This window comes from Chiloscyllium punctatum, chromosome 47, assembly GCF_047496795.1.
Source record: "Chiloscyllium punctatum isolate Juve2018m chromosome 47, sChiPun1.3, whole genome shotgun sequence".
Taxonomy (NCBI): domain Eukaryota; kingdom Metazoa; phylum Chordata; class Chondrichthyes; order Orectolobiformes; family Hemiscylliidae; genus Chiloscyllium; species Chiloscyllium punctatum.
The window spans coordinates 42,109,046-42,126,522 of NC_092785.1; the positions used below are offsets into that span (position 1 = coordinate 42,109,046).

General features: G+C 49.9%; 1 protein-coding gene across 1 annotated transcript in view; it reads right to left on the minus strand.

The window, feature by feature from the left end:
- LOC140468612 (uncharacterized) overlaps positions 1 to 17,477 on the minus strand; it is a 1,157,363-nt gene that overhangs the window by 662,939 nt on the left and 476,947 nt on the right. The gene's annotated exons all lie outside the window — the stretch shown is intronic.

Genomic DNA, 17,477 nt, shown 5'->3' on the forward strand with positions numbered 1-17,477 from the left:
CACCGGGCAGTCTGTTCCCCCTATCGGAGGGGGATAAACCCCCTCACCCAACCCTCTCCCCATTTACACACACCGGGCAGTCTGTTCCCCCTATCGGAGGGGGATTAACCCCCTCACCCACCCTCTCCCCATTTACACACACCGGGCAGTCTGTTCCCCCTCTCGGAGGGGGATTATCCCCCTCACCCACTCTCTCTCCCCATTTACACACACCGGGCAGTCTGTTCCCCCTATCGGAGGGGGGATTAACCCCCTCACCCACCCTCTCCCCATTTACACACACCGGGCAGTCTGTTCCCCCTATCGGAGGGGGGATTAACCCCCTCACCCACCCTCTCCCCATTTACACACACCGGGCAGTCTGTTCCCCTATCGGAGGGGGATTAACCCCCTCACCCACCCTCTCCCCATTTACACACACCGGGCAGTCTGTTCCCCCTATCGGAGGGGGATTAACCCCCTCATTTACCCTCTCCCCATTTACACACACCGGGCAGTCTGTTCCCTCTATCGGAGGGGGATTAACCCCCTCACCCACCCTCTCCCCATTTACACACACCGGGCAGTCTGTTCCCCCTATCGGAGGGGGACTAACCCCCTCACCCACCCTCTCGCCATTTACACACTCCGGGCAGTCTGTTCCCCCTATCGGAGGGGGATTAACCCCCTCACCCAACCTCTCCCCATTTACACACACCGGGCAGTCTGTTCCCCCTATCGGAGGGGGATTAACCCCCTCACCCACCCTCTCCCCATTTACACACACCGAGCAGTCTGTTCCCCCTATCGGAGGGGGGATTAACCCCTCACCCACCCTGTCCCCATATACACACACCGGGCAGTCTGTGCCCCCTATCGGAGGGGGATTAACCCCCTCACACAACCTCTCTACATTTACACATACCAGGTGTTCAGGGATGTGTAGGTTAAGGTGGATTGGCAATGCTAAATTACCCCATAGTGTTCAGGGATGTGCAGGTTAGGGTGGATTGGCCATGATAAATTACCCATCGTGCTCAGGGATGTATAGGTTAGGGTGGATTGGCCATGCTAAATTACCCCACAGTGTTCAGGGATGTGCAGGTTAGGGTGGATTGGCCATGCTAAATTACCCCATAGTGTTCAGGGATGTGCAGGTTAGGGTGGATTGGCCATGCTAAATTACCCCATAGTGTTCAGGGATGTACAGGTTAGGGTGGATTGGCCATGCTAAATTACCCCATAGTGTTCAGGGATGTGCAGGTTAGGATGGGTTGGCCATGCTAAATTACCCCATAGTGCTCAGGGATGTGCAGGTTAGGGTGGATTGGCCATGCTAAATTACCCCATAGTATTCAGGGATGTGCAGGTTAGGGTGGATTGGCCATGATAAATTACCCATAGTGCTCAGGGATGTGTAGGTTAGGGTGGATTGGCCATACTAAATTACCCCATAGTGTTCAGGGATGTGTAGGTTAGGGTGGATTGGCCGTGCTAAATTACCCCATACTGTTCAGGGATGTGTAAGTTAGGGTGGATTGGCCATGCTAAATTACCCCATAGTGTTCAGGGATGTGCAGATTAGGGTGGATTGGCCATGCTAAATTACCCCATAGTGCTCAGGGATGTGTAGGTTAGGGTGGATTGGCCATGCTAAATTACCCCATAGTGCTCAGGGATGTGCAGGTTAGGGTGGATTGGCCATGCTAAATTACCCCATAGTGTTCAGGGATGTGCAGGTTAGGGTGGATTGGCCATGCTAAATTACCCCATAGTGTTCAGGGATGTGTAGGTTAGGGTGGATTGGCCATGCTAAATTACCCCATAGTGTTCAGGGATGTGCAGGTTAGGGTGGATTGGCCATGCTAAATTACCCCATAGTGTTCAGGGATGTGTAGGTTAGGGTGGATTGGCCATGCTAAATTACCCCATAGTGTTCAGGGATGTGTAGGTTAGGGTGGATTGGCCATGCTAAATTACCCCATAGTGTTCAGGGATGTGTAGGTTAGGGTGGATTGGCCATGCTAAATTACCCCATAGTGTTCAGGGATGTGCAGGTTAGGGTGGATTGGCCATGCCACCCACTTTCCCCACTTAAACTGCAATTCCAACTAATTTCAGTGCCATTGAACTCTGTGATTACGTTGCCTTCCCTGTTCAAATGCATTTTGCAACCTTTTCAAAGGCCGCTGAATGCTTTTATCGTAGATTCATAGAATCAGAGGGTCATACAGCACGGAAACAGACCCTTCGGTCCAAACAGTCCATGCTGGCCATAACCCCAAACTAAACACGTCCCACCCGCCTGCACTTGTTTCATATATTTCTAAGCATTTCTTGTTCATTTATGTCCCCACATGTCTTTTTAACGCTGTAGCTGTACCCTCATCCACCAATTCGCTTGGAAAATAATTCCGTGTAACAAACCACTCTCTCTAAAATAGTTGTCTTCTTTAAATCTTTCTTGTCTCACCTTAAAAATATGGCCCCCAAATCTTGAAATCTCCAACCCTGGGGAAAAGACACCTTATCTCTGCCCCATATGATTTTACAAACCTCTCTAAGTTCATCCCCTCAATCACCTACGCTCCAGTGAGAAAAGGTCACAGCCTATTCAGCTTTGCCTTATAAGTCAACCCCTCGGTTCCCAGCAACCTCCTGGTAAATCCCTTCTGATCCCTCTCCGGGTTAATAATCTCCTTCCTGTAACAGGGCGACCAGAACTGGACACAGTGCTCCAGACGGGACCTCACCAATGTCCTGTACAACCCCAACATGACGTCCCAACTCCTACACTCAAAGGGCTGAGCAATAACTGGACACAGTGCTCCAGACGAGGCCTCACCAATGTCCTGTACAACCCCAACGTGACGTCCCAACTCCTACACTCAAAGGGCTGAGCAATACCTGGACACAGTGCTCCAGACGGGGCCTCACCAATGTCCTGTACAACCCCAACATGACGTTCCCAACACTCAAAGGACTGAGCAATGAAGGCAAGTGTGCTGAACACCTTCTTAACCGCCTGTCTATATGTGACCCAAACCTCAGGGAATTATGTACCTGAACTCCAAGGTCTCTCTGTTCTACAACACTACGCAGGGCCTTATTTTTAATTATTTGTTTTGCCAAAATGCCATGCCTCACATTGATCCAAGTTAAGCTCCACCCACCTCTCCTCAGCCCATTGACCTAATCGATCAAGACCCCTCTGTAACCTTACACAATCTTCTTCACTGTCCTCTACACCACCGATCCTGGTGTCTTCCACAAACTTACATTTCTGCATTAGTCAGGGCAAGTAGAACATAGAAAAGTACAGCACAGAACAGGCCCTTTGGACCACGATGTTGGGCCAAGTCGTAATTGGTTGGGATAAGGGGTCTGGGGTGGGTTGCTCTTCGGAGGGCTCGTGCGGATTTGTTGGGCCAAAGGGCCTGTTTCCACACTGTAGGGAATTCTAATTCTCATCCTCGGCTAATTAAACAAACTCCCAAAACAAACTCTTTGGGTCGGATTCTATTTTCGTCGCTGTTGAATGTTTTTGTCCTTCGTTTCCTCTATTTGCCCAAGTGACCAAATGAGCATTTCTCCCCATCCCTACGATCGCTCTCTCAGACTGGCCTTACTTGACATCCATGTTTTGTTTGGGAACGAAGGCGTAACGTTGGCAATTTTGACCGGACGCCGAACTGGACTCGCCACGTAAACCCAGCGGCTACAGGAGCAGGGTGGGAATCCTGCAGCGAGTAACCCCCCTCCTGACTCTTCCCCCCCCCCTCCCCCAAAGCCTGTCCCACCGTCTACAAGGCACAGGTCAGGAGGGTGTGAGGGATTACTCCCCACTTGCCCCTGGATGGGGGCATCTCCGGGACACCCGCACCAGTCAACCCCACCGCCCCCAGCCCAACATTTCAACTCCCCCTCCCACTCTGCCGAGGACATGGAGGTCCTGGGCCTCCTTCACCGCCGCTCCCTCACCACCAGACGCCTGGAGGAAGAACGCCTCATCTTCCGCCTCGGAACACTTCAACCCCAGGGCATCAATGTGGACTTCAACAGCTTCCTCATTTCCCCTTCCCCCACCTCACCCTCGTTCTAAACTTCCAGCTCAGTAACTGTCTCCTTGACTTGTCCGGACTTGTCCTACCTGCCTATCTTCTTTTCCACCTATCCACTCCACCCTCTCCTCCCTGACCTATCACCTTCCTCCCCTCCCCCACACACCCATTGTACTCTGTGCTACTCTCTCCCCACCCCCACCCTCCTCTCACTTATCCCTCCACGCTTCAGGCTCACTGCCTTTATTCCTGATGAAGGGCTTTTGCCTGAAACGTCAATTTTACTGCTCGTTGGATGCTGCCTGAACTGCTGTGCTCTTCCAGCACCACTCATCCAGAATCTGGTTTCCAGCATCTGCAGTCATTGTTTTTGTTTTTACCTGGATGGGGGCAGCTCAAGAAGCTCGACCCCATCCAGGGACAAAGCAGGCCCCTCCCCACACCGCGGGATTGCCCCCCCCTACCCACAAACATCCCCTTCCTCCCCCAGCCATCGAAGTCAGCTCCTTTCCTTCAAATTGTTCCGTGTCTCACTGCACCACCATCCAAATACGATGATCCCTACTGCCTAAACTTTCCCGCCTCAGTGACCCACCACATTCCTAAGAACCAGGTCTAGCAGCGCCTCATTTGTCGTTGGAGCGGGGCTATGTCGATGTAGGAAATTCTCTAAAATCACTTGCCGCTTTCTGCTCTTTGCACTATCCCAGTCTATAATCAGGTAATTAAGATCCTCCATTATAACCTCTCCATACTGTTTATCCTGCTCTATAATTTACTCATTGCAAACATGGTCCTCTACACCTTTGCCGGGAGTAATGAAATTGCGCCCATCTTATTCCTGGGATCTGATTTGACTCGGTTATCAAAGCCTCTGAGACGTCCTCTTTCTCCAGCTTGGCAATGCGCACTTCAAACCACTTGTTTCTTCTTCGTCTCTGGGGCGTGGCACAACATTCCTTGCCCTTGAGAAGGTACTTCAAAACCGTGTTCTGGAACCACTGCACTCTACCTGACCCCCAATGCCCCTGAGGGAGGGGATTCCAGGATTCTGACCCAGCCACACTGAAGGGAGGGCGATATCTTTCCGAGTCGGGATGGGGAGGGGCTCGGAGGGGAACTCGCAGGGGGCTGGTGTTCCCATGTACCTGCTGCCCCTTGGTCCTTAAGGATGGAAGTGGCCGTGGGGTTTGGAAGGTGCTGCCTGAGGGTCTTTGGGGAATTTCTGCAGGGCATCTTGGAGATGGTCCACACCGCTGTTACTGAGCGTCGGTGAGGGGGGGGGGGAGGGAGGGGGTGTTTATGGGTGGGGGGGCTGCTTTGTCCCTGGATGGGCTCGAGCTTCTTGAATGTTGTTGGAGCTGCCCCCATCCAGGGGCAAGTGGGGAGTATTCCCCTCACCCTCCTGACCTGGGCCTTGTAGATGGTGGGACAGGCTTTGGGGGGAGAGTCAGGAGGGGAGTTACTCGCTGCAGGATTCCCAGCCTCTGACCCTGCTCTTGGAGCCGCTGGGTTTATGTGGGGAGCCCAGTTGTGATTCTGGTCAATGGTACCCCCCCAGGATGTTAAGAGTGTCCACCACCTCCTCCTTTAGGATCTTTCCACACCCTGGATGCAGAAATGTTGAACCCCCAGCTTTCAGTTATTGTCTTACACAGGCGTCCACATTAATTCACGCAGTTGGAAGGGGCCCTCGTGAGAAAGCACAACGAGTCTGTATTATGGACAGGTTTGGTTTACCCATCGAGGGAAAGTTGTACTTGCCACAGGAGTGGTGGGACAGCAGTGAGGTATCAGATGAACCCCTGGGATGCTGAGATTGTCTTGGGAGGATCGATTCACAAGAACGCGTTTCTATCCTCTCGAGTTTCAAAGAAGAGGCGGCTGCATTTAAACTTACTAAATACTCTTGGAAGAAACCAGGTTGCTTGTTAAGAGGATGGCTCCTCTGGCTGGTCCAGGGTCATTATCTCAGGAGAAAGACACAGAGGAGGAGCAGATTTATCACTCAGGATCAATCATTCCCTTAATCCTGTACCCACACTGAGACACATACGGACTGGACAGGAGTGAATCCCTCCCTTTTACACACTGTCTGTGACTGTACCTGTACAGGAGCTGACACTGAGAGAGAGAGACTGTACAGTACCAGACAGGAGTGAATCCCTCCCTTTTACACACTGTCTGTGACTGTACCTGTACAGGAGCTGACACTGAGAGAGAGAGAGAGACTGTACAGTACCAGACAGGAGTGAATCCCTGCCTTTTACACACTGTCTGTGACTGTACCTGTACAGGAGCTGACACTGAGAGAGACAGATTGTACAGTACCAGACAGGAGTGAATCCCTCCCTTTTACACACTGTCTGTGACTGTACCTGTACAGGAGCTGACACTGAGAGAGAGAGAGAGACTGTACAGTACCAGACAGGAGTGAATCCCTCCCTTTTACACACTGTCTGTGACTGTACCTGTACAGGAGCTGACACTGTGAGAGAGAGAGAGACTGTACAGTACCAGACAGGAGGGAATCCCTGCCTTTTACACACTGTCTCTGACTGTACCTGTACAGGAGCTGACACTGAGAGAGAGAGAGAGACTGTACAGTACCAGACAGGAGTGAATCCCTCCCTTTTACACACTGTCTGTGACTGTACCTGTACAGGAGCTGACACTGAGAGAGAGAGACAGACTGTACAGTACCAGACAGGAGTGAATCCCTCCCTTTTACACACTGTCTCTGACTGTACCTGTACAGGAGCTGACACTGAGAGAGAGAGAGAGAGACTGTACAGTACCAGACAGGAGTGAATCCCTCCCTTTTACACACTGTCTGTGACTGTACCTGTACAGGAGCTGACACTGAGAGAGACAGACTGTACAGTACCAGACAGGAGTGAATCCCTCCCTTTTACACACTGTCTGTGACTGTACCTGTACAGGAGCTGACACTGAGAGAGAGAGAGACAGACTGTACAGTACCAGACAGGAGGGAATCCCTCCCTTTTACACACTGTCTGTGACTGTACCTATACAGGAGCTGACACTGAGAGAGACAGACTGTACAGTACCAGACAGGAGGGAATCCCTCCCTTTTACACACTGTCTGTGACTGTACCTATACAGGCGCTGACACTGAGAGAGAGAGAGAGAGAGACTGTACAGTACCAGACGGGAGTGAATCCCTCCCTTTTACACACTGTCTGTGACTGTACCTGTACAGGAGCTGACACTGAGAGAGAGACAGACTGTACAGTACCAGACAGGAGGGAATCCCTCCCTTTTACACACTGTCTGTGACTGTACCTGTACAGCGCTGACACTGAGAGAGAGAGAGAGAGAGACTGTACAGTACCAGACAGGAGTGAATCTCTCCCTTTTACACACTTTCTGTGACTGTACCTGTACAGGAGCTGATACTGAGAGAGAGAGAGAGACTGTACAGTACCAGACAGGAGTGAATCCCTCCCTTTTACACACTGTCTGTGACTGTACCTGTGCAGTAGCTGACACTGAGAGAGAGAGACTGTACAGTACCAGACAGGAGTGAATCCCTCCCTTTTACACACTGTCTGTGACTGTACCTGTACAGGAGCTGACACTGAGAGAGAGAGAGAGAGAGAGACTGTACAGTACCCGACAGGAGTGAATCCCTCCCTTTTACACACTGTCTGTGACTGTACCTGTACAGGAGCTGACACTGAGAGAGAGAGAGAGAGAGAGAGACTGTACAGTACCAGACAGGAGTGAATCCCTTCCTTTTACACACTGTCTGTGACTGTACCTGTACAGGAGCTGACACTGAGGGAGAGAGACAGACTGTACAGTACCAGACAGGAGTGAATCCCCCCCCTTTTACACACTGTCTGTGACTGTACCTGTACAGGAGCTGACACTGAGAGAGAGAGTGAGAGACTGTACAGTACCAGACAGGAGGGAATCCCTCCCTTTTACACAGTCTGTGACTGTACCTGTACAGGAGCTGACACTGAGAGAGACAGATTGTACAGTACCAGACAGGAGTGAATCCCTCCCTTTTACACACTGTCTGTGACTGTACCTGTACAGGAGCTGACACTGAGAGAGAGAGACTGTACAGTACCAGACAGGAGTGAATCCCTCCCTTTTACACACTGTCTGTGACTGTACCTGTACAGGAGCTGACACTGAGAGAGACAGACTGTACAGTACCAGACAGGAGTGAATCCCTCCCTTTTACACACTGTCTGTGACTGTACCTGTACAGGAGCTGACACTGAGAGAGACAGACTGTACAGTACCAGACAGGAGTGAATCCCTCCCTTTACACACTGTCTGTGACTGTACCTGTACAGGAGCTGACACTGAGAGAGAGAGAGAGAGACTGTACAGTACCAGACAGGAGTGAATCCCTCCCTTTACACACTGTCTGTGACTGTACCTGTACAGGAGCTGACACTGAGAGAGAGAGAGAGACTGTACAGTACCAGACAGGAGTGAATCCCTCCCTTTTACACACTGTCTGTGACTGTACCTGTACAGGAGCTGACACTGAGAGAGAGAGAGAGAGACTGTACAGTACCAGACAGGAGTGAATCCCTCCCTTTTACACACTGTCTGTGACTGTACCTGTACAGGAGCTGACACTGAGAGAGAGAGAGAGAGAGACTGTACAGTACCAGACAGGAGTGAATCCCTCCCTTTTACACACTGTCTGTGACTGTACCTGTACAGGAGCTGACACTGAAAGAGACAGACTGTACAGTACCAGACAGGACAGTGTTTCTTGCTGTGTATTACTGGACATGTGCAGGAACTCGCACTGAGATACACATGCCCTTTATAACACCATGTGGCAATGTATGTCTCATAGTCAGCTGTCAAGCTCAATTGGTTCAGCCTGCGACCCTTCACCCTGAGTGTGCTTGCCAGATGCTGGCACATTGTTCTGCTTTCAACTTCAATGAAGAATCACAATCTGATATCTCCCTGTGTTGTCGAATTCCGCTGCGATATATGTCAGAGCTAATGGTTACACCAGTCCTGCCACATCTACAGAGAGGTTCGCAAAGAAACCATACGCGCGTGCTGCAGTGGGACGAGACTTGGAATCAGTCAGATCTAACTCGGCACAAATCTGTTCAACAAACATGATGAAAAAGTAATCAACACAGACTCCCACGGAAAGTGACATTCCTTCTCAAGCTGAGTCTGCCGTGCTCTGAAAGGATTCTTCAAGGAGCGGTCTTTCACACCTGTGATCACACTCACACTGAAACCACTATTAAAGGAGTGTTCCTTCACACCGTGTTCACACTCACACTGAAACCACTATTAAAGGAGTGTTCCTTCACACCCATGCTCACACTCACACTGAAACCACTATTGAAGGAGTGTTCCTTCACACCGTGTTCACACTCACACTGAAACCACTATTAAAGGAGTGTTCCTTCATACCTGTGTTCACACTCACACTGAAACCACTATTAAAGGAGTGTTCCTTCACACCGTGTTCACACTCACACTGAAACCACTATTAAAGGAGTGTTCCTTCACACCGTGATCACACTCACACTGAAACCACTATTGAAGGAGTGTTCCTTCACACCCGTGCTCACACTCACACTGAAATCACTATTAAATGAGTGTTCCTTCACACCCGTGCTCACACTCGCACTGAAACCACTATTAAAGGAGTGTTCCTTCACACCCGTGATCACACTCACACTGAAATCACTATTCAAGGAGTGTTGCTTCACACCCGTGATCACACTCACACTGAAACCACTATTAAAGGAGTGTTCCTTCACACCCGTGTTCACACTCACACTGAAATCACTATTAAAGGAGTGTTCCTTCACACCCGTGCTCACACTCACACTGAAATCACTATTAAAGGAGTGTTCCTTCACACCCGTGCTCACACTCGCACTCAAATCACTATTAAAGGGGTGTTCCTTCACATCCGTGCTCACACTCACACTGAAACCACTATTAAAGGAGTGTTCCTTCACACCCGTGCACACACTCACACTGAAATCACTATTAAAGGGGTGTTCCTTCACACCCGTGCTCACACTCGCACTGAAATCACTATTAAAGGAGTGTTCCTTCACACCCGTGTTCACACTCACACTGAAACCACTATTAAAGGAGTGTTCCTTCATACCTGTGTTCACACTCGCACTGAAATCACTATTAAAGGAGTGTTCCTTCACACACAAGTCCACACTCAGACTGAAATCACTATTAAAGGAGTGTTCCTTCATACCCGTGCTCACACTCGCACTGAAATCACTATTAAAGGAGTGTTCCTTCACACACAAGTCCACACTCACACTGAAATCACTATTAAAGGAGTGTTCCTTCACACCCGTGCTCACACTCACACTGAAATCACTATTAAAGGAGTGTTCCTTCACACCCGTGCACACACTCACACTGAAATCACTATTAAATGAGTGTTCCTTCACACCCGTGCTCACACTCGCACTGAAATCACTATTAAATGAGTGTTCCTTCACACCCGTGATCACACTCACACTGAAACCACTATTAAAGGAGTGTTCCTTCACACCCGTGCACACACACACTGAAATCACTATTAAAGGGGTGTTCCTTCACACCCGTGCTCACACTCGCACTGAAATCACTATTAAAGGAGTGTTCCTTCACACCCGTGCTCACGCTCGCACTCAAATCACTATTAAAGGGGTGTTCCTTCACACCCGTGCTCACACTCACACTGAAATCACTATTAAAGGAGTGTTCCTTCACACCCGTGCACACACTCACACTGAAATCACTATTAAAGGGGTGTTCCTTCACACCCGTGCTCACACTCGCACTGAAATCACTATTAAAGGAGTGTTCCTTCACACCCGTGTTCACACTCACACTGAAACCACTATTAAAGGAGTATTCCTTCACACCTGTGCTCACACTCGCACTGAAATCACTATCAATGGAGTGTTCCTTCACACCCGTGTTCACACTCACACTGAAACCACTATTAAAGGAGTGTTCCTTCATACCCGTGTTCACACTCGCACTGAAATCACTATTAAAGGAGTGTTCCTTCACACACAAGTCCACACTCAGACTGAAATCACTATTAAAGGGGTGTTCCTTCACACCCGTGCTCACACTCGCACTGAAATCACTATTAAAGGAGTGTTCCTTCACACCCGTGCACACTCACACTGAAATCACTATTAAAGGAGTGTTCCTTCACACCCGTGCTCACACTCGCACTCAAATCACTATTAAAGGGGTGTTCCTTCACACCCGTGCTCACACTCACACTGAAACCACTATTAAAGGAGTGTTCCTTCACACCCGTGCACACACTCACACTGAAATCACTATTAAAGGGGTGTTCCTTCACACCCGTGCTCACACTCGCACTGAAATCACTATTAAAGGAGTGTTCCTTCACACCCGTGTTCACACTCACACTGAAACCACTATTAAAGGAGTGTTCCTTCATACCTGTGTTCACACTCGCACTGAAATCACTATTAAAGGAGTGTTCCTTCACACACAAGTCCACACTCAGACTGAAATCACTATTAAAGGAGTGTTCCTTCATACCCGTGTTCACACTCGCACTGAAATCACTATTAAAGGAGTGTTCCTTCACACACAAGTCCACACTCAGACTGAAATCACTATTAAAGGAGTGTTCCTTCACACACAAGTCCACACTCACACTGAAATCACTATTAAAGGAGTGTTCCTTCACACACAAGTCCACACTCAGACTGAAATCACTATTAAAGGAGTGTTCCTTCATACCCGTGCTCACACTCGCACTGAAATCACTATTAAAGGAGTGTCCCTTCACACCCGTGCACACACTCACACTGAAATCACTATTAAAGGAGTGTTCCTTCACACCCGTGCTCACACTCACACTGAAATCACTATTAAAGGAGTGTTCCTTCACACCCGTGTTCACACTCACACTGAAACCACTATTAAAGGGGTGTTCCTTCACACCCGTGCTCACACTCGCACTGAAATCTCTATTAAAGGAGTGTTCCTTCACACACAAGTCCACACTCACACTGAAATCACTATTAAAGGAGTGTTCCTTCATACCCGTGTTCACACTCGCACTGAAATCACTATTAAAGGAGTGTTCCTTCACACACAAGTCCACACTCACACTGAAATCACTATTAAAGGAGTGTTCCTTCACACACAAGTCCACACTCACACTGAAATCACTATTAAAGGAGTGTTCCTTCACACCCGTGCTCACACTCACACTGAAACCACTATTAAATGAGTGTTCCTTCACACCCGTGCTCACACTCACACTGAAATCACTATTAAAGGAGTGTTCCTTCACACCCGTGCTCACCCTCGCACTGAAACCACTATTAAAGGAGTGTTCCTTCATACCCGTGCTCACACTCGCACTGAAATCACTATTCAAGGAGTGTTCCTTCATACCCGTGCTCACACTCACACTGAAATCACTATTAAAGGAGTGTTCCATCACACCCGTGCACACACTCACACTGAAATCACTATTAAAGGAGTGTTCCTTCACACCCGTGCACACACTCACACTGAAATCACTATTAAAGGAGTGTTCCTTCACACCCGTGTTCACACTCACACTGAAACCAGTATTAAAGGGGTGTTCCTTCACACCCGTGCTCACGCTCGCACTGAAATCTCTATTCAGGGAGTGTTCCTTCACACACAAGTCCACACTCACACTGAAATCACTATTAAAGGAGTGTTCCTTCATACCCGTGTTCACACTCGCACTGAAATCACTATTAAAGGAGTGTTCCTTCACACACAAGTCCACACTCACACTGAAATCACTATTAAAGGAGTGTTCCTTCACACACAAGTCCACACTCACACTGAAATCACTATTAAAGGAGTGTTCGTTCACACCCGTGCTCACACTCACACTGAAACCACTATTAAATGAGTGTTCCTTCACACCCGTGCTCACACTCACACTGAAATCACTATTAAAGGAGTGTTCCTTCACACCCGTGCTCACCTCGCACTGAAATCACTATTAAAGGAGTGTTCCTTCATACCCGTGCTCACACTCGCACTGAAATCACTATTCAAGGAGTGTCCCTTCATACCCGTGCTCACACTCACACTGAAATCACTATTAAAGGAGTGTTCCTTCACACCCGTGCTCACACTCACACTGAAATCACTATTAAAGGAGTGTTCCTTCACACCCGTGCACACCCTGGCACTGAAATCACTATTAAAGGAGTGTTCCTTCACACCCGTGTTCACACTCACACTGAATTGACTAATAAAGGAGTGTTCCTTCACACCCGTGCTCACACTCACACTGAAATCACTATTAAAGGAGTGTTCCATCACACCCGTGCTCACACTCACACTGAAATCACTATTAAAGGAGTGTTCCTTCACACCCGTGCACACACTCGCACTGAAATCACTATTAAAGGAGTGTTCCTTCACACCCGTGCTCACACTCGCACTGAAATCACTATTAAAGGAGTGTTCCTTCACACCTGTGCTCATACTCACACTGAAACCACTATTAAAGGAGTGTTCCTTCACACCCATGCACACACTCGCACTGAAATCACTATTAAAGGAGTGTTCCTTCACACCCGTGCACATACTCGCACTGAAATCACTATTAAAGGAGTGTTCCTTCACACCCGTGCTCACACTCACACTGAAATCACTATTAAATGAGTGTTCCTTCACACCTATGCTCACACTCGCACTGAAATCACTACTAAAGGAGTGTTCCTTCACACCCATGCTCACACTCACACTGAAACCACTATTAAAGGAGTGTTCCTTCACACCCGTGCACACCCTCGCACTGAAACCACTATTAAAGGAGTGTTCCTTCACACCCGTGCTCACACTCACACTGAAATCACTATTAAAGGAGTGTTCCTTCACACCCGTGCTCACACTCACACTGAAATCACTATTAAAGGAGTGTTCCTTCACATGCAAGTCCGCACTCACACTGAAATCACGATCAATGGAGTGTTCCTTCACACACGTGCTAACACTTGAACTGAAATCACTATTAAAACAGTGTTCCTTCACACCCGTGTTCACACTCACCTTGAAATCACTATTAAAGGAGTGTTCCTTCACACCCGTGCTCACACTCACACTGAAATCACTATTAAAGGAGTGTTCCTTCACACCCGTGCTCAAACTCACACTGAAACCACTATTAAAGGAGTGTTCCTTCACACCCGTGCTCACACTCACACTGAAATCACGATCAATGGAGTGTTCCTTCACACACGTGCTCACACTTGAAATGAAATCACTATTAAAACAGTGTTCCTTCACACCCGTGTTCACACTCACCTTGAAATCACTATTAAAGGAGTGTTCCTTCACACCTGTGCTCACACTCACACTGAAACCACTATTAAAGGAGTGTTCCTTCACACCCATGCTCACACTCACACTGAAATCACGATCAATGGAGTGTTCCTTCACACACGCGCTCACACTCACACTGAAATCACTATTAAAGGAGTGTTCCTTCACACCCGTGTTCACACTCACACTGAATTGACTAATAAAGGGAGTGTTACTTCACACCCATGCACACACTCACACTGAAGTCACTATTAAAGGAGTGTTCCTTCACACCCGTGTTCACACTCACACTGAAATCACGATCAATGGAGTGTTCCTTCACGCACGTGCTCACACTTGAACTGAAATCACTATTAAAACAGTGTTCCTTCACACCCGTGCTCACACTCACACTGAAATCACTAGTAAAGGAGTGTTAGTTCACACCTGCACACACTCACACTGAAATCACTATTAAAGGAGTGTTCCTTCCCACCCGCACTCACACTCACACTGAATTTCCTTCTGAAGGAGTGTTTGTTACCAAAGGGTCTGTTTCCATGCTGTACATCTCTCTGACTCTCTGACCCTCACTATCTTCAGGTAAGAGGAGTAATCATTTAACCCCTCCTTTATTGGTCAGAGTATTGAGTACAGGAGTTGGGAGGTCATGTTGCGGCTGGACAGGACATTGGTTAGGCCACTGTTGGAATATTGCGTGCAATTCTGGTCTCCTTCCTATCGGAAAGATGTTGTGAAACTTGAAAGGGTTCAGAAAAGATTTACAAGGATGTTGCCAGGGTTGGAGGGTCTGAGCTACAGGGAGAGGCTGAACAGGCTGGGGCTGTTTTCCCTGGAGCGTCGGAGGCTGAGGGGTGACCTTATAGAGGTTTATAAAATCATGAGGGGTATGGATAGGGTAAATAGACAAAGTCTTTTCCCTGGGGTCAGGGAGTCCAGAACTAGAGGGGCATAGGTTTAGGGTGAGAGGGGAAAGATATAAAAGGGACCAAAGGGGCAACTTTTTCACCCAGAGGGTGGTACGTGTATGGAATGAGCTGCCAGAGGATGTGGTGGAGGCTGGTACAATTACAGCATTTAAGAGGCATCTGGATGGGGATATGAATAGGAAGGGTTTGGGGGGATATGGGCCGGGTGCTGGCAGGTGGGACTAGATTGGGTTGGGATGGACGGGTTGGGCCGAAGGGTCTGTTTCCGAGCTGGACATCCCTATGACTCTCACTTTCTTCAGTTAAGGGGGGTTAACTGAGTTTCCACCCCACTCCCACCTTCCCTCAGCCCACCCCTGTTCCCCCCCCTCCTTTCCCGTCCTCGGCATCTCCGGTTCCATTTCTGGGGATGGGGCTGGCCCACCAATAATCCCGCCCCAACCCACCGACTCCCGGAGCTAGCCTGACTCCACGTCCTCACACCCTGTGCAGGTTCGACTCCCAGCTCCTCCGTCTCGGTCGCAACCCGTCTGAATTCGACGAGGTGGGGGGGTGGGGGGTCTCCGACACGTCCACTCTCTCCCTCGACCGAGGATGCCGCAGCACCGGAATGGCATGCCTTCAACTGGGATCGACTCGCCTCCTGCACACCTGCCCTCACCATCCCCCCCCCCCCCCCCCCACCACCCCCTTCCCTTCCACAACAGTGATCGAGTTCCCCCATACCATCCTCATCGCCCATCCCACCAACGTCCACATCCAGAAGATCTTTAGCTGCTTTTTTTCTGCCACTTCCGACTGGATGCCATCACTCGACACCCATCCCCCATCCCACCCCCCCCCCCCCACCACCCCAACCCCTGTCTTGTCAGCCTTTCATAAGGACCGTTCTCTCTGGGACACCCCCCCCGACCCATTCTTCCTCCACTTCCAACACCTTCGCCCCCCCCTTCCCCCCCCCCCCCCACTCTCCCCCAGCACCTTCCCCAAGAAGGTGTAACTCCTGCCCATTTACCTCCTGCATCCTCACTCTATCCAAAGGTCGCGGACGCACCGACCTACATTTCACCTCAGTCGAGTTCACCAACTCCGCCACTCTCAGCGCGCTCTCCTCCACGTTTTGGTTGGGGGTGGGGGGGGGGGGAGAGAGAGAGAGGGGACGCCAACTCGTTTCAGGGAGCATCTCCAGGACACCCGCACCCAACAACTCCCGAACGTCCCGTTGGCCAAACACTCCAACTCCCCCGTCCCGCTCTGCCAAGGACACGCAAGTCCTGGGCCTCCTCCATCGCCAAACCCTCACCACCCGACGCCTGGAGGAGGAGGAATGCCACACCTTCCACCTCGGGACCTTCCAACCACACCCGCATCGCACCAGTTTCCTCCCCTCCCCTCCCCCCCCCTCACCTTATCCCAGATCCAACCTTCCAACTGCCAACTTGACCTCCCTATTTCTCCCCTTTTTGTATCTTTGACAAAGGGTCAGTTAGACTCGAAACGTCTGCTCTTTTCTCTCCTTCCAGATGCTGCCAGACCTGCTGAGATTTCCCAGCGTTTTCTCTTTTGGCGCCAACTTGAGCTGTCCATCTTCCTTCCCACTCCTCTCTGACCGATCACCATCACCCGACCACCTTCATCTACCGATCACGTTCCTGGCTACCTTCTTCCCCCAGCCCCAAACCCCCTCCCATTTATCTCTCAGCATCCCCCCCCTCCCCTTGGGCCACGCCCTCATTCCTGATGAAGAGCTCATACCCGAAACGTCGACTCTCCTGCTCCCTCAGATGCTGCCTGACCTGCTGTGCTTTTCCAGCGCCACACTCTCGGCTCTGAGCTCCGGCAGCTGTCTCAGGCCTGCTGCAGTGCCCTGGTTAAGCTGGAAGAACAGCCCACCACTCTCGGTTTGGAGTCCCGTCCTTTCCCTACCCCTCGCAACCCCAAGCCCTGTCATTACACAGGCTGCTGTCAGAATGGGCCAACCCGTTCTCACTTCCTTCTGGTCACGATAATCAGCTTTCTTTTCTCCCGGGGATCACCATCATTGACTCCTTTACCTTCCGAACTATCCTTCCCTCCCTCTGGGTTGTCTTTCCATCCAACACTCTCCTCTTCAACTTGCCCACCCCAGTCAGTCACCAACACACACACA